Here is a 25,649-nt window from a genome sequence, read left to right on the forward strand (position 1 = left end):
GTGAGTAACTGGAGGTCAGAGGTGAAGAAGAGAGAAGTGTCCAGATGGACCCTGGCATCTGGACTGGGTTCTGCATGCCTGTGTCATCTGCATGCACAGATGGCCCAAATTAATGAAAGTAGGAGGAAGGGCAGTACTGGGGAAAGGACACTGATTCCATTTGGGACATGTCCAGTTTTAGGTAGTATGCAATGTCCAAGTCAAACGTCAGTTCGATCCAGAACATAGATACTAGTTGCCACCATGGATGTGTGATTTGGCCCAAGGTGTGTGTGGAGCATGCCAAGAGTACAGAACCAACCAGACAGCAGAAATATACTCCGGGGACAGGGAGAGAGGAAGAGAGGAGTTCAAAGAAAGGAGTGATCAAACAAGCCTGTAGTAGCCAGGGAAGCCCCTGGAGCAGGGTTTTGAGTGAGCATTGGCAGGAGCAGCCTTGGTGCCATCATCCTGGAGAGTGGAGTGCACGAAGCAGTGCAAAGAGCTCATGCAGGCCAGAACATGCATCATGATGGCATCATTTATAGTTCTGGGCCCTGGTAACTGGATGGGTCTTTGTTTCCTAAGTGCTCAGAAGGTGGAGATATGCAGGTTTGAAGGCAGAAGCCAGGAGATTTTCAAGTATGAAGGTATTTAAAATACAGTATGTCCCATAATAGGAACTCAGGAGGAGAGAGATATCAATGTAGGATTTAAAAAGATGTTGGCTCCCAGCACACATAGTTAAACTCTCTCATCCATCCTCCTTATAAAATACAGATTTGGCTCTAATGCTGAGCTCTTTCAGGGTAGTCTTGGGTGAGAGCAGTGGCTGCAGAGGGGGAGAGTAGACATCTACTTATACTATGAGGGTCTTCTCTGGGAGCCTTGGAGCACATGTCAGATTACTTCATCCCCCTGGTCACCAGTGTTTGGACGAACAGAGGCAAGATGGCACAGTTCCGGGTTCTTCACCATCAACTTTCCCGCGCCCGGGAAAGGCATGGGTCGACTGTGAAGGCGCAACCCGACCTCTGACAGAGAAAAACCAGAACCCTCCTAGCCACGCCTACCACCCACCCCGACCCGCCTATGTCCTGCCCACTGCCCTCTCACTCCCAGGCCCAGGACATAAAAGCCGCTCCCGGCAGGCGCGTTGCACGCACTTCCTCAGCCCTCACTCCTGTCTGGACTGTAGGAACTCTGCCCGAGAGCTCCACCGCGTGACTCCCCCGGCCACCCCTGCCGGAGACCAATGACCTCACACCTCCCCCACACCTTCTTTCCTGAAGCTGGGGGACCAAAAATAAATGTGCAGTTTTGCTCCTAGCCTTGCCTACTTGCTGGTCATTTAATACTCGCCCTGGTTTCCTGGAAAGCAAATCAGGTTCCTAGAAAGCAAATCAGCTTCCTAGAAAGCAAATCAGCTTCCTGGTGAGCCTAGAAAGCAAATCAATTGGTGCCGAAATCCGGGAGGAGACCCCCTCCTCTCCTCAGGCCTCTGAGGATTGAGGAACCTCCTCCTGCTTCCATGCCGCGGATGGACCAGGACCTGAGACCTGCTTCCCTCACTCTCACGGCCTCTCTGGGGTAAGTGCCCTTGTCTCCTCTTTACCTCCCTTGGCCAAAAATCCTGCGCAGGTCCGAGGCCCACTTTTGAGCCACCAAGTGGCTCGGGAGACCCGTTCAGGACGGAGACGTCCGCCTGAAGGTAATCTCCACCTTGGCTCCAAGAGCCTCAGTCTGTCTCTGCTGGTTCCAAAGGATGCTTTGAAGCCAAGCAGAGATCCACTTCCACTTCCATTGTGTCCATTGTGCAAGTAAAGAGGAAACAAATGGGAAACCCCCAGTCCAAATTTCCAAAGAGCACCCCTTTAGGGTGCCTCCTAGCCAATCTAAAAGTGCTACAACTCGAAGAAGACCTCAAAATAAAGTGGTTAATTTTCCTCTCCACTGTGGCGTGGCCCCAATCAATGGCCACTGGAGGGCACCCTAGCAGCAATTTCTGCCATGACTAGGCAAGTGGTCTGAAATTAATTACATACAAGGCTTTTGGGCCTTACGCTCTCGTCCCGACCTGCCCTATACTCCTCCTTCTCTCCCTGCTCTCTCCACCCCCTCCCTTCCTGCCTAGACTCCTCTTCCTTCCTCCTCATCGACTGGTGGCCCGCTCGCTCCCGTGCCCCCTTCCACGTCCACAGCCAGCCGCCCAGGTTCCCCTATCTCTGCACATACCCACTCTAAGTGCCCTGCTGACACCCCCACTCCTGCCCCACACCCTCCTAGAGTGTCAGCGCCTTTGCGATAGGTAGCTGGGGCGGAGGGGGTAGTCAGAGTACATGTCCCTTTTCCACTGGCTGACCTTTCCAAAATTGAGAAGCGTTCAGGGGATTTCTTAGCTAATCCCACTGTATACATAAAGGAATTTAGATACCTTTGTCAGGCCTATGACTTAACTTGGCATGACCTCCAGGTTATCCTAACCTCTACCCTAAACCCTGAGGAGCAAGAGCGCATCCTAGTGGCCGCCAGGCAGCACGCCAACCAACAACATTTAACTGATGTCACCATTCCACTACGGGAGCAAGCAGTCCCCTCGGCAGACCCAGACTGGGACTACCAGGTAGGCCAGCCTGGGTGCCGTAGGAGAGACATCATGGTCCATTGCCTGTTGGCTGGTATGCAAATGGCTTCAAACAAAGCCGTAAATTTTAACAAATTGAAAGAAATTTCTCAAAATCCGGAAGAAAATCCAGCCGCATTCTTAAATAGGCTAACCGAGACTCTAACCCAATATACCCAGCTAGATCTGGCCTCCCCCACAGGGGCCACTATTTTGGCATCTCATTTCATTTCCCAATCAGCTCCTGACATTCGCAAAAAACTCCAAAAGGTGGAAAATGGCCCCGAGACACCAATACAAGACCTAGTTAAACTAGCCTTTAAGGTCTATAACTCCAGAGAGGAGACAGCTGAAGGCACAGCGGCAGGCTCCCCTCAAACAGAAGGTACAGCTCCTAGCAGCGGCTTTACAGCCCAGTCGTAACCCCAAACCAGAGAGCACACACCCCGCAGACTCCAAGGCTAAAAAAGGAGCCTGCTATAAGTGCGGCGAGGTAGGACACTATGCCAACAGGTGTCCACAAGGCCCCCAAGCCCCAACGCAGCCTTGCTATAAGTGCAAGGCGTCAGGACATTGGGCCAGTGAATGTCCTAACCCTCGTCCACCAGCAACCCCCTGCCCTGCTTGCCAACAGGAAGGACACTGGAAGTCTGATTGCCCCACCCTGAGAACAGGTGCCACGTCTCAATGTGACCCCCTTCCCAGGATCCTGGGAGCTCCTTCCAGCTCCTACATCTGGATGACGACAACTGAAGGTGCCGAGACTTGGGGACCCCCATCACCCTCGCCGAGCCGCGGGTAACTCTCCTGGTAGTGGGTAAGACAATTAATTTTTTGATCGACAGTGGGGCTACCTATTCTGTTTTGCCATCCTTCTCTGGACCTAGCCTTCCATCCAATATCTCTGTAGTAGGAGTAAACGGAAAGCCATCCACTCCGCGAAAAACTCCCCTCCTTAATTGCTGCCTGGCCAACAACTACTTTGCACACTCGTTCCTCATTATACTCTCATGCCCTACCCCCTTATTAGGCCGAGACATACTGAGCACTTTAAAGGCCTCCATATCCATTCCCACCAACTAATCTACTCCCCTTCAATCCCCTCACGACCTGTTGTTCATGCTTTGTGCATGTGCACACATTCCTCCTATGCCACCCCCACCCCCCATCTTCCCAATTTTTTACACCCTCAAGTGTGGGACACTTCCATCCCGGTCATAGTGGCCCACCACCCACCAGTTCTTGTCAAGCTCAAAGACCCCACTCGTTTCCCAAACCGCCCCCAATTCTCTCTCTCTCCGGCACATCTACAAGGTTTAAAGCCAGTCATCTGGAAAGAGAGAGCGTTTTTAACCACCTGCGGTACCCCTATTATCAACAAAAAACCAAATACTCAAACTACTGAATGCACTGTCGGCACCTTCCAAGGTAGCCATTATACATTGTAAAGGCCACCAAACTCCATCTAACCCGGTAGCAGCTGGCAATAGTTTTGCCGACACCACTGCCAAATCAGCTGCCGGATTCTCCACCCCCATGCTTCCCTCTATTTGTTTTCTCTCTCCTCAATATACCCCTATTTACACCCAAGAGGAAAAGGCCAAACTATTACAAAATCCAACAGCCAAACTAACTACAGATGACTGGATATATATTGATAACAAATTAGTTATTCCTGAAACACAACTCCATACCATTCTAACAGAAATACATAATTCTTTACATATAGGACCCAAAGCCTTATACAATTTTCTAAATCCCCTCCTCCACTGTCCAACACTACAAAAACACTTACTTATAATCAACCAGCAGTGCTCTATCTGCCTAAAGACAAATCCTCAAGGCGCATTGTGTAATCCCCACCCCAGCCACCAACTCAGAGGACACCAACCAGGCGAAGACTGGCAAATTGATTTCACACATATGCCAAAACATAAAAAATTCAAATACCTCTTAACCCTTGTGGACACCTTTTCAGGGTGGATAGAGGCCTATCCCACCACAGGAGAAACTGCTAACGTTGTTGCTTCAATACTCACTGAATATATTATCCCTAGGTTTGGCCTCCCGGTCACCCTTCAGTCCGACAACGGTCCAGCATTCATCTCCAAGGTAGTCCAACAGGTGGCAGCCCTCCTACACATCACCTGGAAACTCCACATCCCTTATAGACCTCAGTCTTCTGGTAAGGTAGGAAAGGCTAACGGACTCATCAAACAACAGCTCACCAAACTCTCCCTCGAGACTCGACAATCATGGGTAACTCTCCTTCCTTTAGCCCTAACCTGGCTGCGAGCAGCCCCACAGAGTCCAACAGGCCTCAGTCCATTCAAATTAGTTTACGGCCGGCCCCTCACCCTCCAGCAGTTACCCACCCTTTCTTCCCCGCTGGCAACTTATCTTCCATACCTCACCCTCTTGAGACAACTCCTGAGACAACATGCAGAACTAGCACACCCCCCTCCAACAGACACCTATAGCTCACATCTCTCTCTCAGCCCAGGAGACCAAGTATACTTAAAAGATATCCAAGCCAAAGATCTTCAGCCTAGGTGGAAAGGTGCCTATACTGTCCTCCTATCCACATACACAGCAGCCAAACTTCTAGGACACATGCACTGGGTCCATATATCACAATTAAAAAAGGCCCCCACAGAAGACAATCAGTGGACTATCTACTAGACTTACCCCTACCCATCTCAAATTCACCAAACTCTCCCAACCACCACATGTTCCCTGACCTCTTACACTTATCCTGATTTCTCGCCATACTCTATATAGACATAACAGAATTCCAATATCTTACCCCAGATCCCTACTTGCCTCCAGATAATAGCCCATCACAGTGGTTCTCCCACTTACCTTTATAGAACATCTTCAGTGACAAGGTGTACCCTGTGATTACACTGAAGATGAAGTACTATTTCATACTTATATTACTATCTTTTTCTTGCATTTCAATCTCTATTACTAACCCAACTTTCATATGGAGATTCTCTATAGTTGAAACCTGGTCACACAAAAATAAACAGGACTCACAGCTGCAAGGCACCACTGACTGCCCCCCTTCAGGCTGCCAACCCCATCTTACTATAAATTTCACCCTATCATGTTGCAGTGCGGCCGGAGCTAAGGCTCTCTGCTTCCTGCATGATCAGACACATTACAATTGTAAGACTTACTGGAAACAAAAGAACCTAGGATGCCCTTATATTTATTGTAAGATCCATTATGCAACTTTGAGACAGGAGAAACCCACTGCTCTCTTCACCGTTGCGAATCCACGAACCCCCCTTCAATACCAATTAAATATCAAAGACCCATGGGACCCCCGATGGGCAGACGGAGTCAAAGGTGGACTCTACACAGGCTACACAATTCTTAGTTCATTTCCCATGGCACTCTCCTGATAAAAAGAACACTTGTCCAGCAAAAATACCTTCCCCAAAACATACAAGTCTTACAGAATTTAACCTTAGCCATACAATCACAAGAACAGGCCTTACAAGATCAATTACACTCCTCCAATAAAGACCCCTTCTCATGGCTAAAACTAGTCTGTCAAGGGTTAAACCTAACACAGGCAGCCACTGTTTCCTCTGTGTGGCCCTTGAAAGAGCCCCCTTAGTGGCAGTCCCTTTACCTACTGCTTTCAAGGCCACAACTAACTCTGCAAGCGCCTCCCAAAAACCATTCTTACTCCAAGTCCCACTATACCAAAACCCAGAAAGTCCAATCCTTCCTTTCTGCTACTCTACTCCAAACACCTCCTGGTGTAATTATACCCAGCCACCCGCTAAGACCCAGATGGCTCCCATCGGAGGTTATTTCTGGTGCAACAAAACCCTCTTCAAGGTCCTTAATCACACATCCATTGGTCAATCCCTCTGTGTCCCAGTGTCCCTAGTACCTAGTTTAACCTTATATAGCAAAGCAGAAATAGCTGAACTTGTCATACAATTTAACCCTCCTTCTAATGACCTCCAAAAATGGGCTGTCTTCCTTCCCCTAGTCATCGGAGTCTCCCTGGCCTCCTCCCTAGTGATGTCAGGGCTTGGAACTGGGGCACTTGCCTACTCGGTACAGTCTACCTGATCTCTAACAGCTCAAATTTGAGAGGCCATAGAGGCTTCAGCTGAAAGCCTGGCCTCTCTACAGCATCAAATTACCTCAGTGGCCCAAGTAGCAGCACAAAATAGGCGAGCATTAGATTTACTTACTGCCAAAAAAGGAGGAACACGTCTCTTCTTAGGAGAAGAATGCTGCTATTACATAAACGAGTCAGGCCTAGTAGACACTAACATTCAAACCCTAAACAGGATTAAAGCGGAATTAAAAGCCTACAATACCCCCTTCACCCCCGGACCACCGATATGGCTGCTGCCCGTGATACAGCAGATGCTCCCGTTCCTAATTCCCATACTAATCCTCTGTTTTGTCTTACGTCTCGCTCCTGTTTTAATCAAATTTCTCCAAGCCAAAGTTCAAGAGATCACGCGCGTCACCTTCAACCAGATGCTTCTTCATCCATACGTCCAAATACCAACCATAGACCCCAACCTTAACAAGGTCCCTTAACAGCAGGAAGTAGCCAGACAGACCACGGCACCCCTTATCACTATTATCAATAAAAGGTTGGACTGTTTGGACGAACGGAGGCAAGATGGCACAGTTCCAGGTTCTTCACCCTCAACTTTCCAGCGCCCGGGAAAGGCACCGGTCGACTGTGCAGGCGCAACCCGACCTCCGACAGAGAAAAACCAGAACCCTCCTAGCCACGCCTACCGCCCGGCCCGCGACCTGCCTATGTCCCGCCCACTGCCCTCCCACTCCCAGGCCCGGGACATAAAAGCTGCTCCGGCGGGCGCGCTGCGCGCACTTCCTCAGCCCTCACTCCTGTCGGGACTGTAGGAACTCCGCCCGAGAGCTCCACAGGGTGACTCCCCCAGCCTCCCCTGCCGGAGACTGATGGACCTCACCTCTCCCCCACACCTTCTTTCCTGAAGCTGGGGGACCAAAAATAAATGTGCAGTTTTGCTCCTAGCCTTGCCTACTTGCTGGTTATTTAATACTCACCCTGGTTTCCTGGAAAGCAAATCAGCTTCCTAGAAAACAAATCAGCTTCCTAGAAAGCAAATCAGCTTCCTGGTGAGCCTAGAAAGCAAATCAACCAGCCTGATGCCCCTGTGACTGTCAACAAGTTCATCACTCCAGGAAGGTAGATTTACACTGGCAGGAGCTGTGATCATCCTTATGCTACCACCTTGCAGTCAGAAGGAAGTTACAGTGACTGAGCCACTGTCCAGCTTTGGGGGAGTCATGGTGCAGGAGTGGGCATTTCAGATGGAGTGAGCACGGTCAGCCTCACAGGAGCTTCTAAATTGGTAAACGTGAGAAACTCCCTTGGCAAGTGGCAGGCTGCAGATGACTTTTAAACAAGCCTCAAGAGAGGCTGAAACACTTAAGAATTGAAAGTCATTTCAGGGAGGGAAGAAGTACATCCTGACAGACAAGGCTGACCTGTTTCAGAGTCTCATCCTTGGATGACTCAGAGATGCTCTGCTGCCAGCAAGCACTGAGGAATCTGATCAAGGCTGCAGAGTGCTCCAGACACTGGCGGTATAGACAGGGAGTCAGTGCTATGCACTAGAGAGGAAGAACGTGGAGTAAGTTGGAGTAATACGACATTAAAATATAACAAAGGTTTTAGAGAGGCAACAGAGACTTACGGAAACATTTCAGGGTCTGATGTGGGGAATTACACACATCTTGGAGCTGTGCATCCTTCTCTTTGGCAGAAGGCTGAGAGTGGTCACTGAAAAGTTATCCATGAAGTCACAGTTCTCCAGGAGGGTCCCCATCAGCTTTTCCACGTGCTATGCCTTCTATCAGGAAGATTCTCCAGCCCACTGCTTCCTCCTGCTGTTTGTGAAAAATACCTACTCACCTTTCCACACTAAGCTCAAGAGCCCCTCCTCTCCTCCCCAGGAAGGATGATCCCTCCTTCTTTTGTGTACCCCAGTACCCCATAAGTGTCTCTGGTTGAAGCTGGTATACTTTATGGGACCTTTTCATTTCCAGGTAGAATTCCTCTGGTAAATCCCAACCCTTAAAGGACACTGACCATATCTTATTATCTGATTCCTCAGCCCCTGCCCCAGTGCTTGGTATAAAAGAGGTACTTGGCAAATGGTGGGTGGCCACCATTCTCCACCCCCTGTTCCCACCGCCTCCAGGAGAACAGAGTGCAGTGTGGGAGCCAGGACCCGAGCTGTGAGAACTGGGGACCTAGAGCAGTTCTGGATTTCTGGGATGGATTGGGAGGAAACTGGAGAACTCTAGAGGAGGCAGGAAGCCAGAGTGACTGTGTGGGAAGCCAGCACCTACCCAGCCAGCCCCTGTGACTGTGGAAAGGACCCCTGAGAGAGGGAGTGGCCAGAGTAAACAACTGCTTCAGAGCCCAGAGGGGGAAACGGCTGGGAAGAAGGAGGTAGAACCAACTTCCTGGTGCAAAAGGCTGCTAAAGGCCTACGTGTTTTCTTTTCACTTTCCTGGATCAAAGTGAAGCTCTTGCGATAGGAAAGGTGACTGACTGAGTCAGGAACACTAGTCACCACGAATGCTTCCCTCGTCCTGCCTGAAACCCCACCAATCAGAACACCAGGAGGCTGAGACGGTTGTGCAATGCAGCGCCTTGATGTTCTGGTGGTGAATGGGGTGGATGCACAGGTTCCATTCCTGTGGGTCAGGGTTGGGGATGTGGGGAGGCATTGTGTGGGAGGGCTCCTATTCCAGGGATATCACAGTCCAAGTCCAACACAAGCAGACAGAGCCTGGGTGTGCCGGTCCCAATTTGTGTGCCTTCCCGGTTTTCTCTAACTGATTTTCTGCTCTGTGTTGGAGATGGTCCCCTAGATGCTAAGAGATGGCCTGGCACCAGCCCCATTTTCATCATTCTTGTAAGTTCCATATGTAAGCCCCGGATTACCATGAGGGTGGCTGGGCCCCATCACCAGGGGGAGGTCCATGTCCCCTCCTGCCACCTGCTATGGCCACAGTCTTGAGCTGGCATTACACACGCCTCCATCCCTATAACTGCTGCTTTAGGAAACAGCTTTCCTGATGACTACCAGGGGCCCAGGGACCATGGGGGAAGCAAATGTGGCCAGAAGCAGGTGGAAGGCTATAGCTTTTTTCCTTTTCCTTCTGCCTTTCTCTCCAACATGTAATGTTTGAAAATGCGGCAGCCTCAGCCTCTCTGAAGATATCCTGGGAGACCTGGTAGCCAGCTTGGGAACATACTTTCTTGTATTTACTCTCTCCCTTTCTAGGCCTCACCCTATATTTGCTCTGACACCTGCTTCCCTGGAATTTCATTTCCCAGCAGTGTTAGCTGTAAACTTGCATCTCAGGCCTTAATCTAGGGCCTGCAGGCTCAGACCCTGGGAGCCAAGAAAAGGAGGGTCTAATAATCAAAGAAAGTACCATGGAAGAAAGGGCAAGATAGATTCTAATATTCCAAAAATACAATGGCTTGGGCTCTCCTGGACCCTTATTCTCCAGAGGTCACATGAGACAAGTTACTTGCCTTCAGGGTGCTCCCAGTGGTATCTGGACACAGGACCCTGCATGTGCCGTGGTTCCAGAACCTGGTGCTAGAGATATCTCATGCTGGGAAGAAGGAGAGAGAGCTGAGTGCTCTGCTTCAGGGGCATGAGGACATGAGGAGCGGGGCTCCCCCGGAAGACGGGCACAGGACTTGGCTCTTCTACTAGACTCACCTCAAGAATCCCTTTTCTTTCTTTGCAGCCTGAGCTGAATAGAAGGCCAACATGGGGAATGCAGCCAGCTCTGTCAGGGCCAGGGAGGGCGAGCCCCCACTGGTGAGGAACCCAGCAGATCTGGAGGCTCACCAACCCTGGTATGTAAAGACCTCGGCCATATTAGTCAACATTTTAAGCTTTGGTTTACTCATCTATCCAATGGAAAAAATATTCAGAGAAATTATGAAAGACTGAAACGGGCAGAAGAGATTCCTGGGAGTATTTTCAATGGAGGGCCAGGCATTAACTGTCCCAAGAACCCTCCCGGCCTTTTAGATTCTGTAGATCACCTTTGGTGATCTCTGAGGAGGTTATTTCACAACTTGCTAGAGATAAAAGCTAATTTATAGAAAAATGATAGAGATGCAACTATGTCATATTACTCTTTTTTAGGGCAATATGAATCAAATCTGTCTGGTTGAAAATATAAGTCTCTACAAGTTAAATTCAAATTTGAACTAGTTTTACATTTTGTCAGTTCCCTTATTAATGAATGAGCTAAGTAAAATCTTTGTTGCATGTTCATTTTATATAAGAGTCATAGTGTTACCATTTTGAAAATTATCCTTTATAATGATATCAATTGAAAAATGTTGTCTCAGAATTAACTGAGATCACTTACATGAGGTGTCCAACATTGAAACACTAAAATACAGGTCAGGTAAAGTTTATTTTGAAGTAAAAGATAACAGCAGAAAGGAAAGAAAAGGAGAAAATTACAGCTGAGCTGTGAGGTTTAACTGCATAATCTCATTTAATATTGACATGACAGTGTGTGGTAGTTTTTAAAACCTCATATTACAGATTAGGGCCTGGGCTTCTAGGTGCTTGGGAACTTGATCCAGGCCCAGATGGTAGGGCATAGAGCTAAAATGGAAATCCAGGTCTGTCTGACTCCAAAAGCCCATGCAAACCCCCACCAAACTTTGGCACAGGCCAAGAATCAGCAGTATAGTGTTGTGGCGAGGACATCTCCATGCATCACAGTGGGTGCTACAGGTGGGGAAGGAGAGGACAGCTGAGAACACTGGGCACCCAGAAGGGGCACCAGAACGAACAAGGCAAAGAAGAAAGCTGTCAAAACCGAGGACTTCCAGCCTTTGGCTGGCACAGGCTATGTTCCCCACTGTGTTCTTCCTACTTTTCTGCCCCATAGAAAGCTGAGTTCAAGGAAATTCAAGTTCATACTAACCTTATACCTTTATCTAAGCAGGGACATTAACATTTTCAAAGACCTAAAAGTCACTCTTCTAAGCCATGTGCGATTGTCAGTGACAAAATAGAACTGAGGACCCCTGACTCATAGGATCATGTACCTGCCCCCAAACCACATTCCTCTGAAGGCACTAGAGAGCCATTATTCATCAGAGCGGTGAACTCTCTGAGAGTCATTTATAATATGATTCATCAAACCACTGGCCAATGTGTCAAGGCTCTTAAAAGGCTGAATATTTCCCCGTTTGTTTTTCAATGTAAAAATAGATAAGAATGCACAGCTAGTGGTTAGGGAAAAGTTAAGACTGAGGATATATTAGCACATATTATTTCACCATTATTTTTATTGGCAAAGAAAGTGAGGGCCACAAAAAAGCACAACCAAGAAACACCTGTGGGAGCTCTGTTGCGTACCAGTCTGCTTAAATGGATCTGCTATGGGCTTTCTGGTTATGCTCCACATCTAGCTCTGCACATCCTTGATATCAAAACCAATGTCTGCCTCAGACTCCGTGGGCCTTTTCAGTGATTTTTCAGTTTATTCTAATGTATCCTCTTTCCAGGGTGGTATATGGTCCCAAGTGCTCATTCAAATTATCATTGCAATATTTTAAATTACTATTCCTTTTCCTTACCTTATACTCTGACTAGTGATTTGGAAATACATAGGATTTTTTTTGAAGAAGAAAAAATATTCTGGGTATGTTCTTGGTAAGTGAGAACAAAATGTCAAACTTTCAAAATGAAGGTATATTTCCTAAATTATGAAACAAGGGACAGTTCCAATGGACCATTTTTCTTCTCCTGACCTACTGGAGGTCATTTCAGTTAAAGCCCTTTGAGGATGAAGTGGCTACATTTTTATCCAACTGCATGTCCAGGAGTCAGGGAAGGGAGCCCCTTCTCTTTCCTTAACAGGCTTTTGGACAACTAATGTAATCTCTCATCTAAAACAGACTCAAACCTTATTAGAAGCTACACCAAATATCCTTCAAGTGATTGTGAAGATAACAGTGGATTATGCTTCCTGACGAGGTACAGTAATAATTGCTTAACTTCCTAGAATTTCTGTCCTCACATTTTTCCTGAAGGATATACAGCATACAAAATACAAAAATCATGAATAATAATAAATTACTAATAATCAACTAGAAACTTCTCCTAATTTGATTCCTTAAAATGATAACTTGGACTTTATATACTAGCATAAGAAAAATGCAACCCACTTGATATTAGTAATAAAATTTTTGACAAAATTTTACTGTCATTTAGTCATTTGACATTTGTCCAATCAGTTAAAGCAACCACATTATTTAAAAATACACTGTTGAAGAAAAAATTAGTAAGGACACCATGGTCATTAAAACAGGTCATTTTCTGGTGTTTAGTCTTGACTAAATCTACTAAACTTACTGAGTGAACCACTTAAAGTGACCAAAAGAGAGAAGCAATATTCATTTCGCAAACTATTGGCTGATTGATTGTAAAACAGAAACTCATTAAAAGATATATAGTGATCTATATACATCTGCTCCTTTTAGTCTCTACATAGAGAGAAATTGCTTATCACTTGGCCCAAACCAGGAATAAGAAAGATTTTCCATATGGTGGGCAAATGATCCATAGTAAAATAATAATAATAATAATACCAACTATTAAATAGGTCACACCTTATATTAAATATTAGTTGTTTCTGGATACATACTAATGGCGATAATATTAACTACTAATCTTATAATCAATATATCTTAGTAAATTGTAGTAAGACAGTTCCATAATCATAAACTAGGAATGAATACACGAACAGTGCTGCTAAAATCCTGCATTATTTATTGCAAATCCTCTGTAAATAAGGAGTGGGTCAATCTCAACACTAGACTGTGAATTCCCTCCCCAGAACATGAAGTACCAAAACATTTTGGGAATAGTAGAGAATCCTTGTTTATTTTTAAGGAAATACTAACTTCTCTGAGGATACACAATTTCTTACCAATTCTGGCAGTACATTCCAGAATGCTCTGATGTTAGGATATCTCTTTATGATAAAGGCACGTCTCTTCTCCTTAGTCCTTTATCCCAAGGTAAGGACCTTGGGATGTCATTATACACCTTGTTCTGTGATGGCTTCAATGTGGGTTGTGTTCAGTGGTGCTCAAGCACAGCTGCTGGGATTCCCTAAGCATGAAACTTGCTTGACTGTCTGCCTGTACCCAGCAATAGAAAAAGAACACTTCATTCTCCTTTTCCTGTCATCCACAACAAATACCAACCGATGATTCTATAAATTGTGCCAAGAGAACTTGTAACTTGTCGCTAAGTTTAACAGATGTTCACTGATGGCATAAAGAACGGAAGCACATTGCAAAACATATTGGGTCAGAGGCAACTCTGGTGTCTCATCCCAGGCACAGCTTCATAGGACTTTTTCCATGTTCTTCTCTTTGTTTGGGTGGCCAAGTTTTGTTTTAACCATTGTAATTTGACGGGAACGCTATAGCAAAGACTACAACAAAACTAACCTGTATTTTCAGGTTTTGTCCTAGAGAGTTTATGTGTATAGATATATTTGTTGCCTCGACAAAGAGACTAGTTGTTTCACTGCTATGAAATATAACTCTGCAACTAGGACCATGTTAACTTAGCTACTAGATAGCTGTGAATGGAGACTTGATATATACCAAGGAATTGCCCCCGGTCAGTGAGTTCTAAGAATAAAGGGAGACACTGGATGGAAATGCTCTCTCAAAGAAATTATCCTATACTTTCAGGCTTATTAAATCTGTTTTGCTTTAAGATGATTATGATTAAAAATGAAAAAATAGGATATGTCAAGAATATACCTTTGAATTACATTCTTGCAATAACTAAGTTAAAGCACTTATAAATGTGTTCTTTAAGCCCACATTGCCAAGACAATCCTAAGTCAAAAGAACAAAGCTGGAGGGATCACGTTACCTGACTTCAAACTATACTACAAGGTTACAGTAACCAAAACAGCATGGTACTGGTACCAAAACAGAGATATAGACCAATGGAACAGAACAGAGTCCTCAGAAACAATATCAAACATCTACAGCCATCTGATCTTTGACAAACCTGACAATAACAAGAAATGGGGAAAGGATTCCCTATTTAATAAATGGTGCTGGGAAAATTGGCTAGCCATAAGTAGAAAGCTGAAACTAGATCCTTTCCTTACTCCTTATATGAAAATTAATTCAAGATGGATTAGAGACTTAAATGTTAGACCTAAAACCATAAAAACCCTATAAGGAAACCTAGGTAATACCATTCAGGACATAGGCATGGGCAAGGACTTCATGTCTAAAACACCAAAAGCAACGGAAACAAAAGCCAAAATTGACAAATGGGATCTAATTAAGCTAAAGAGCTTCTGCAGAGCAAAAGAAACCACCATCAGAGTGAACAGGCAACCTACAGAATGAGAGAAAATTTTTGCCATCTACTCATCTGACAAAGGACTAATATCCAGAATCTACAGAGAACATAAACAAATTTACAAGAAAAAAACAACCCCATCAAAAAGTGGGCAAAGGATATGAACAGACACTTCTCAAAAGAAGACATGCATACAGCCAACAGACACATGAAAAAATGCTCATCATCACTCGCCATCAGAGAAATGCAAATCAAAACCACAATGAGATACCATCTCACACCAGTTAGAATGGCAATCATTAAGAAGTCAGGAAACAACAGGTGCTGGAGAGGATGTGGAGAAATAGGAACACTTTTACACTGTTGGTGGGATGTAAACTGGTTCAACCATTGTGGAAAACAGTATGGTGATTCCTCAAGGATCTAGAATTAGAAGTACCATATGACCGAGCCATCCCATTACTGGGTATATACCCAAAGGATTATAAATCATGCTGCTATAAAGACACATGCACACGTATGTTTATTGCGGCACTATTCACAATAGCAAAGACTTGGAATCAACCCAAATGTCCATCTGTGACAGACTGCATTAAGAAAATGTGACACATATACACCATGGAATACTATGCAGCCATAAAAAAGGATGACTTTGTGTCCTTTGTAGGGACATGTATGTAGCTGGAAACCATCATTCTCAGCAAACTATTGCAAGAACAGAAAACCAAACACCTCATGTTCTCATTCATAGGTGGGAATTGAACAATGAGATCACTTGGACTTGGGAAGGGGAACATCACACACCAGGGCCTATTATGGGGAGGGGGGAGGGAGAAGGGATGGCATTGGGAGTTATACCTGGTGTAAATGACGAGTTAATGGGTGCTGATGAGTTGATGGGTGCAGCACACCAACATGGCACAAATATACATATGTAACAAACCTGCACGTTGTGCACATGTACCCTAGAACTTAAAGTATAATAAAAAAATAAAAAAATAAATAAATGTTTTCTTTATGAAAAATGTAGTAAATTAAGAAGCAGTGTAAGAAAGAGGTAAATAATACGTGTTTTGCATCACACAGAACCTGGATTTGTGCCCTGGCTTTGCTATGTACCAGCTTTGTGACCTGGCATAATTATTTAACCTAAGACTCAGATTCCTCACATGTGAACTAGCAAGAAGAAGAAAAACAATACCTTTTTCATAGTTTTGATGTCTGGCAAAGAGTAGTTCTCAATAAGTGTTCACTGTCATTATTACATTTATTAAACATTTAACTAACATTCCTTTATTTAAAAAACATTGGCTGAGAATCTATTGTGTACCAGACACTCTTCTAGATGCTGAAGACACAACGGTGAAGGAGGTAATGATTGCTATTATTTACTGAGGTTTGACTTTGTGCCTGGTATTGTGCTAAAGGTGTTTTACATGCATTGACACATTTCAAACTCACAACAGCTCATTGTTATGAATATTCGCATTTTACAGATGAAAAAACTGAGGAAAAAGCTAAATAGCAATAAGGGGTGTAGGCAAAGAAACCCTGCAGCCTTCAACGTGGTACAAGTTCTACTGCCTAAGCCAGGTAATGAACAAGTGAATGAACAGGCAAATTCACAGACCAATGGTGGCTGTGAACAAAATAAACCTTGGGATAAAGGACTAAGGAGAAGAGAATGGAAAGGGACTGGTAGAAGTGGAGGTCATGCCCCAGAGAAATACAAACTACCATCAGAGAATACTATAAACACCTCTATGCAAATAAACTAGAAAACCTAGAAGAAACGGATAATTTCCTGGACACTTACACTCTCCTAAGACTAAACCAGGAAGAAGTTGAATCCCTGAATAGACCAATAGCAGGCTCTGAGAGTGAGGCAATAATTAATAGCCTACCAACCAAAAAAAGTCCAGGACCACATGGATTCACAGCCGAATTCTACCAGAGGTACAAAGAGGAGTTGGTACCATTCCTTCTGAAACTATTCCAATCAATAGAAAAAGAGGGAATCCTCCCTAACTCATTTTATGAGGCCAACATCATCCTGATACCAAAGCCTGACAGAGATACAACAAAAAAAGAGAATTTTAGACCAATATCCCTGATGAACATCGATGCAAAAATCCTCAATAAAATACTGGCAAACCGAATCCAACAGTATATCAAAAAGCTTATCCACCATGATCAAGTGGGCTTCATCCCTGGGATGCAAGGCCGGTTCAACATATGCAAATCAATAAACGTATTCCAGCATATAAACAGAACCAAAGACAAAAACCACATGATTATCTCAATAGATGCAGAAAAGGCCTTTGACAAAATTCAACAGCCCTTCATGCTAAAAACTCTCAATAAATTCAGTATTGATGGAATATATCTCAAAATAATAAGAGCTATTTATGACAAACCCACAGCTAATATCATACTGAATGGGCAAAAACTGGAAGCATTCCTTTGAAAACTGGCACAAGACAGGATGCCCTCTCTCACCACTCCTATTCAGCATAGTGTTGGAAGTTCTGGCTAGGGCAATCAGGCAAGAGAAAGAAATCAAAGGTATTCAGTTAGGAAAAGAAGAAGTCAAATTGTCCCTGTTTGCAGATGACATGACTGTATATTTAGAAAACCCCATTGTTTCAGCCCAAAATCTCCTTAAGCTGATAAGCAACTTCAGCAAAGTCTCAGGATACAAAATCAATGTGCAAAAATAACAAGCATTCTTATACACCAGTAACAGACAAACAGAGAGCCAAATCATGAATGAACTCCCATTCACAATAGCTTCAAAGAGAATAAAATACCTAGGAATCCAACTTACAAGGGATGTAAAGGACCTCTTCAAGGAGAACTACAAACCACTGCTCAGTGAAATCAAAGAGGACACAAATGGAAGAACATACCATGCTCATGGATAGGAAGAATCAATATTGCGAAAATGGCCATACAGCCCAAGGTAATTTATAGATTCAATGCCATCCCCATTAAGCTACCAATGACTTTCCTCACAGAATTGGAAAAAACTGCTTTAAAGTTCATATGGAACAATAAAAGATCCCAGCTTGCCAAGACAATCCTAAGCCAAAAGAACAAAGCTAGAGGGATCACGTTACCTGACTTCAAACTATACTACAAGGCTACAGTAACCAAAACAGCATGGTACTGGTACCAAAACAGAGATATAGACCAATGGAACAGAACAGAGACCTCAGAAATAATACTACACATCTACAGCCATCTGATCTTTGACAAACCTGACAATAACAAGAAATGGGGAAAGGATTCCCTATTTAATAAATGGTGCTGGGAAAATTGGCTAGCCATAAGTAGAAAGTTGAAACTGGATCATTTCCTTACTCCTTATATGAAAATTAATTCAAGATGGATTAGAGACTTAAATGTTAGACCTAAAACCATAAAAACCCTAGAAGAAAACCTAGGTAATACCATTCAGGACATAGGCATGGGCAAGGACTTCATGTCTAAAACACCAATAGCAATGGCAACAAAAGCCAAAATTGACAAATGGGATCTAATTAAACTAAAGAGCTTCTGCAGAGCAAAAGAAACTACCATCAGAGCAAACAGGCAACCTACAGAATGGGAGAAAATTTTTGCCATCTACTCACCTGACAAAGGACTAATATCCTGAACCTATAAAGAACTCAATCAAATTTACAAGAAAAAAACAAACAACCCCATCAAAAAGTGGGCAAAGGATATGAACAGACACTTCTCAAAAGAAGACATTCATACAGCCAACAGACACATGAAAAAATGCTCATCATCACTGGCCATCAGAGAAATGCAAATCAAAACCACAATGAGATATCATCTCACACCAGTTAGAATGGCAATCATTAAAAAGTCAGGAAACAACAGGTGCTGGAGAGGATGTGGAGAAATAGGAACACTTTTACACTGTTGGTGGGACTGTAAACTAGTTCAACCATTATGGAAAAGAGTGTGGCGATTCCTCAAGGATCTAGAACTAGAAATCCCATTTGATACAGCCATCCCATTACTGGGTATGTACCCAAAGGATTATAAATCATGCTGCTATAAAGACACATGCACATGTATGTTTATTGTGGCACTATTCACAATAGCAAAGACTTGGAATCAACCCAAATGTCCATCAGTGACAGACTGGATTAAGAAACTGTGGCACATATACACCATGGAATACTATGCAGCCATAAAAAAGGATGAGTTCATGTCCTTTGTTGGGACATGGATGTAGCTGGAAACCATCATTCTCAGCAAACTATTGCAAGAACAGAAAACCAAACACCTCATGTTCTCACTCATAAGTGGAAAGTGAACAATGAGATCACTTGGACACAGGAAGGGGATCATCACACACCAGGTCCCGTTGCGGGGAGGGGAGAGGGAGAGGGATAGCGTTAGGAGGTATACCTAATGTAAATGACGAGTTAATTGGTGCAGCACACCAACATGGCACATATATACATATGTAACAAATCTGCACGTTGTGTACATGTACCCTAGAACTTAAAGTATAATAAAAAAAAATTTTTAAAAAGAAGTGGAGGTCATGGAGAAACAATGTTCATATAACGCTCATGCTTGTCACCGGCCTTTTACCTGTTCACACTGTTCCCTGCCCTAGAATGCTGTTCCTGCAGACTTCAGCCTGGCATTCTAGGGCAGGGAACAGTGCGAACAGGTAAAATCCCTGTGGCAAGCATGAGCTGCATATGAACATTAAGTTTCTCCCTGAATTTTCTCAAGGCCTCCATACCTTCCCTGTTCCCTGCTTCTTTTCCCTTTCACCCTCTATTTGGACTTCCAAGTCCTGCATTCTCTGCTCCTCTCATTGCCTTCTCTTGCTTAATTTCCCATCTATCCTGGAGGATGAGCATAAGACAAAAGGATCAGGGAGAAGGAGTGGAGGGAAGGCAGAGAACATGCTAAAGAAAGACTTGGGTTATGGCAAACTTCCATGGACTCTGCCTGCGGTCACACAATAGGTTGGCAATTATGAAACTAGAATTCATCTGTTCGTGTATACACAAAGTGACCCCCAAATGCAGAAGGAGCTGAGAAACCAAAGAATGAGGCAGACAAATTCAGTTTTTCAGCACAGGGTGATTTATTAAGGGGAACTTTCAGACAGAAGCTTGGTATTGGGTGGCCATAAGACAGATCTCCAAACCACAAACCCCAGACAGAGAGTTTATATCTTAGGGAAGGTATATGCACTCTGATGGAATTTGTAGGTGGTTGAGAGAATGCTGTGGGCATCACAGCCTATGACCTATGCAATAGCAGCAAGAGTTGTTTTGGAGTGAAGGCAAAACTTACAATGAAAAGATATTTCTACATAAAGAATAATACAGATAGTCCTTCTACTCCCACGACTTCATTACTTGAGTCTCATTCATTAGATCTGTACTTCTTTTTATGTGTTACAACTTATTATTTTGACATATAGATGTAAATAGCAAATACATTTAAATGAATAGATAAGAGAAATGTGGCAATTGTTTTGAAAAGCAGTAACTATAATTTCCCTCCTTGGACAGGTCCAAAGACAGTGTCTGTACATTGATTGTGAGCTGGGGGACTCTCATTTCTTTTGATCCTGGGAACCCTTTTCCCCTATGTGAATAAGCATAGCTACCCTCCTGTGGGGAGAAGTCTCAGCCTCCAGCTGCTCCTACGATACCAGGGGAGGTCCCAGGTCTCTACATGAGGCCATCCTGGACCCTCTAGCTGAGCTGCACCAGACCAAAAGTGCCATTCAGAGAGAAAGTAGAATAGTGAGAAGTAAGAAATGTTGGTTTTATGACACTAAGTTTGGGCATGGTTTGTTAGGCCGGAAAAGCTAACTGAGAAAAGCAATAGCATTTTCTCTAGATAAAGTTCTTGAAAGTAAAGATACTGCCATATTCTAAGTCATAGTCTTAAAACGCTGCTTACCTTCTCACCAATGTAACTTGCCCATAATTTTAGTAATAAACTTTTGTAATTCTTGAGAATACAGAAGGGATGCTTATTATGTGAAGAGGACAGAAAATTGAGAATGACAGAATTAAGATTTTGGAAAGTCAAAATGACAAGATACATCCAACAAGTTGACATTTACTTAATATGAAATACGGAGTTCTATATTTGGGTGTAAAATATCTACAACACAAATACAGCATGGCTTCCTGTGTCTTGACTGAGGCAGTCTGTGGAAAAACATTTAGGGCAAATTCTCTTCCTTGATGAAGATGAGATGAGGGAAAAAACATGAGGAAATACCAAGGTCACCTATACAACATAATTGGGTGTCATATTAGTTAGAGTTGGCTGACTGCTACTGTCCTCATAAATTTTGTAATTGCTGACACGTAAGAGGGGTCTATTTCTTGCTTATGTAACAGTGATGGAAAGGTAAGCAGATACAGAGCGTGGTCCTCCTCCATACAGTCCTTGAGAAATCCAGGTTGACAGAGGTCTCCAGCCTTAGCATGTGGCTTTGAGGTCCCTTCGGGGTCTTCTCTATTTCAGTCATGCCAAGGGAGAAGGTGCATGAATAACTCGTATGAGAGATGTTCACATAGCTTTGCATATAGCAAGCATCACTCCCACTCTCATTCCATGGGCTAGAACTCAGTCATATGACACTCCAACTTTAAGGGAGGCTATAAACTCTAGTCTAGCTATGTGTTTTGGAAGAAAGGAACACGGAATTTGGTGAGCAGTCAGCCTTTTCCACCCCAACATCTATTAAGTGTGCACACCTGCCCACCATTCCTCTTCATCCTATTCTTCTGATGAATACACTCCTTTACCTGCCCCCAACTTCCACACCTTTGATGATCCACTGCCATTAATGACCCTGAGATTACTCAGGGGAGTTGCCAAGAAAAAACTGCTAACATGCAACGCTAGATATGACTTCAAACAAACTAAAAGGCTCATTCATACCAATATGGTGTCCAGAAGGAGGGAGATGTAAGACTCACTCTTCACTGATTACCTCAAGCATGAAGTATTGCATTCAGTTGTTTGTATCACATGTACACAAGGTTAAGGGAGGACCCAAAATCATATAACGAGCAGGTAAAATAATTGAAGTTATTTAGATAAGAACAAAGAAGGATCGTTGGAGAAGCAGTGCTTGTCTCTAAATGCATTTTTAGGAAAGCTTTTTCTGCATTTAAAAAAGAAGAAGAAAAAAGACACTTTCTTCATATTCCCACCACCCAAATACAAGCACTGTTAACATAACTTTTTAAAAATAATTCCTTCAGGACTAATTTCCATGCATAATCTTTTAAAAATATTTTTGCATTTTTATCAATCTTTCTAATATTTGTGTATTTGTCATTTATAAAAACATAAGCATTCACTCATGTTTTTAAAAACTCCTTATAAACACAATTTCCTTACAACACATACTGTTTCACTGTGAAGATATATCACAGCCGATCACTTACCACTGAACATTTAGACTGCTCCCAAATTTCACTATTATAAATATCATTGGAATGCATATGTGTATGCAGAAAGAAGTCTTTCCCAATTCATTTAATTAAAGCACTATCTACAAGCATAAAGTTTTCTCATACATACTGCAAATTGCTTTTCAGTATTTTTCTCCCACTGGTAAATGGATAAGAATCCATATTTCACCAAATCCTGTTATTATTTTTAAAATATTTTCTAGTAGAAAGGGAGACGAAATTCATGTTCTGTGTAAGCTCCATTTCTTTGACTATTTGTGAGGTTGAACAGTTGTCCAAGTTTATTAATCACTTACATGATCACATTCACGAATTTCTTTTTTTTTTTTCATGTAACTTGGCCAACTGTCTACTTGGAGTCCTAGTGTCTCCTTTATTGATTTGTATGATACAATTATAGCAACGTTTTAGCGTATCTGTCTAGTAATTTTTTCCAGTTTCTTTGCTTTTGTTATTATTCCTTGTTATTTCTATAGAAGTTTTAAGTTTTAACACACTAGAAATTATTACATTCTTCTCTTTTCCACCAATGAGTTTTAGTCTTTGAAAGTTCTTTCCAACTCAGAGACTAAATAAATATAAATTGATATCTTTTTCAAGCTTTCTAGAACGCTTTTTGTTGTTCTACTATTTGTTTTTACATTTAATTCATAAATCAAGTTGTAACAGTAGTTTGGAATTTCTGGATAAAATTATGCTTTAAAGCGATTTCCCCAAATAGTTATCTTTAAATATTTAAATGGATACCATGTGTGCAGATGTGTGTTGGAGAATTAAATTGGCTTTACATAGCTTAAAGAGAAAGAATTAGAACCACTTCATTAAGTTATAAATTGTTGGCCACATTAAAGAAAAGAAAATTGTTAGTGGTGTAATATTTAAAATATTAGGCCGGTGTGATGGCTCACACTTGTAATCTCAGCACTTTGGGAGGCCGAGGCAGGTGGATCACTTGAGGTCAGGAGTTCAAGACTAGCCTGGCCAACATGGCGAAATCCTGTCTCTACTAAAAATACACACAAAAAAATTAGCCAAATATGGTGGCGGGTGTCTGTAATCCCAGCTACTTAGGAGGCTGAGGCAGGAGAATCACTTGAACCTGGGAGATGGAGGTTGCAGTGTGCTGAGATTGCACCACGGCACTCCAGCCTGGGCAACAGAATGAGACTCTGTCTCAAAAACAAATAATAAATAAATAAATAAATAAATAAATAAAATATTTAAAAACTGTAATGGTGTGTACTCCAAGCATGCAAGTGGACACTAGCTGTAAAGAGCTGGTAATGGGCCGGGCACGGAGGCTCACACCTGTAATCCCAGTACTTTGGGAGGCTGAGGCGGGTGGATCTCGAGGTCAGGAGTTCAAGACCAGCCTGGCCAAGATGGCAAAACCCCATCTCTACTAAAAATCCAAAAATTAGCCTGGTGCAGTGGCAGTTGCCTGTAATCCCAGCTACTCGGGAGGCTGAGGCAGGAGAATCACTTGACTATGGGGTCGGAGGTTGCAGTGAGCTGAGATTGTGCCACTGCACTCCAGCCTGGGCGACAGAGCAAGACTCCGTCTCAAAAAAAAAAAAAAAAAAAAAAAAAAAAAACTGCTGGTAACGACCTTCAGGTGTGACAGTCCTGGCTGAAACTGCCTGAATATGAACTAGGCCATCTTGAGGTTAAAGGTACACTGAGCATATGCCTCAGTGAGCCCAGGAGAGGCCTCTTATATAGGCCTAATTTTTTAATGCTTTTTTCACTTTTAATGCTCTCTTAACTTAGATAGCCTGGTAAAAGGGTACTCTATCAATGAAGGTATTCAATTAAAGTGTGGTAACCAACTAGGAGGATGCAGAAGAAGGAATTCTAGCATTTTGTTGTGGAGCTGCACTAGTGGTTTCCCAGGTCCCGTTGTCAGATTCTTACAGCTATGGTGTATTCAGTTATGCTGGGGCCCCTGCATCCTCTCTACAGGTGAAGAAGTGCTTGTGGAACTGCGTATATGCTTATAAATTTCCCCAACCCAGTTTCCTTATGATATGGTGGTCTTTGCTTCTACTAACATCCCAGCTGATGCCCAACATGAGGCAAACACAGCTTGTCTTGGTCATGGACTTTTGGAAAGCACACAAGGGGCTGATTACCACCTTCTCCCACTCAACACACAGCTTCACCCTACCTGAGATGGGGGAGGTGAGACAGATTCCCACTGGAGATAGAGAAGAGTCACTGGTTGGAGTTGTATTCTCCAAAACCATGAGATTTATGTGGCTTATTCCCATAGATCATGGAAGCCCTAGCATGGTGGGGACACTGTTAAAGGAAATATAATTATATGCTTTGACTCTGTCTGAGTCTGTGAGTTCTCTTGACCTTAAGGATAATCAAGAAAACACAACAGGTCTCCAAATCATCCCTAGGCAATCTTCCAAGTGGCTGGGGCAGTCTGACCACTTGGGCCTGAAGCTTTCCATTACCCAGCACAATAGCCAAGGGTTTTTTGGAGATAAATAAGTATGAGTAGAATTTGACAATACATAGAAAGAGAATTAAGCTCCTCTGAATGTTATATCTATTAGGATGAATTAAAGATAGTTCATTTTAATGATGAAGTATTCACATCAATGCAATGGAATGAAATCTCATATTAGGTAAGGGAAGGGGGTGATTAATTCAGGACCTTTAGTTGCAGAAATAATTTTCTAGACTTACCAATAAAATATTTCTAACTCATTTTTGAATTAGGGAATCTGCAAAACCAGGTTTACATTTGTGAACAGAGGAGACTTCTCCAGAAATCTACATATAAAATTGGATCATTAATACAGAGACGTTAGCTTCCTTAAGAGTGCTTGAGGTATTTAACATGGTTGTATCCCGGGAGTCAGAGGGGACCTCCTGACAATATGCTTTTACCACAAAAATGCTGGCTTAGTTAACCTGAGCAGGGCCTTTAAATTAAGTGTCCATATTCTGACTACTTTGGCAGTGTGTGAATGTGAGGTCTTGTAAGAGATTGAACAGTTATTTATTTATTTATTTTTATTTTTTGTTTTTCTTTATTTCTTCTTAAAAAAAAACAAAACAAACCGGGATACATCTGCAGAACATGCAGGTTTGTTATATAGCTATACA

Source organism: Rhinopithecus roxellana, chromosome 9 (genome assembly GCF_007565055.1).
Source record: "Rhinopithecus roxellana isolate Shanxi Qingling chromosome 9, ASM756505v1, whole genome shotgun sequence".
Lineage (NCBI taxonomy): Eukaryota > Metazoa > Chordata > Mammalia > Primates > Cercopithecidae > Rhinopithecus > Rhinopithecus roxellana.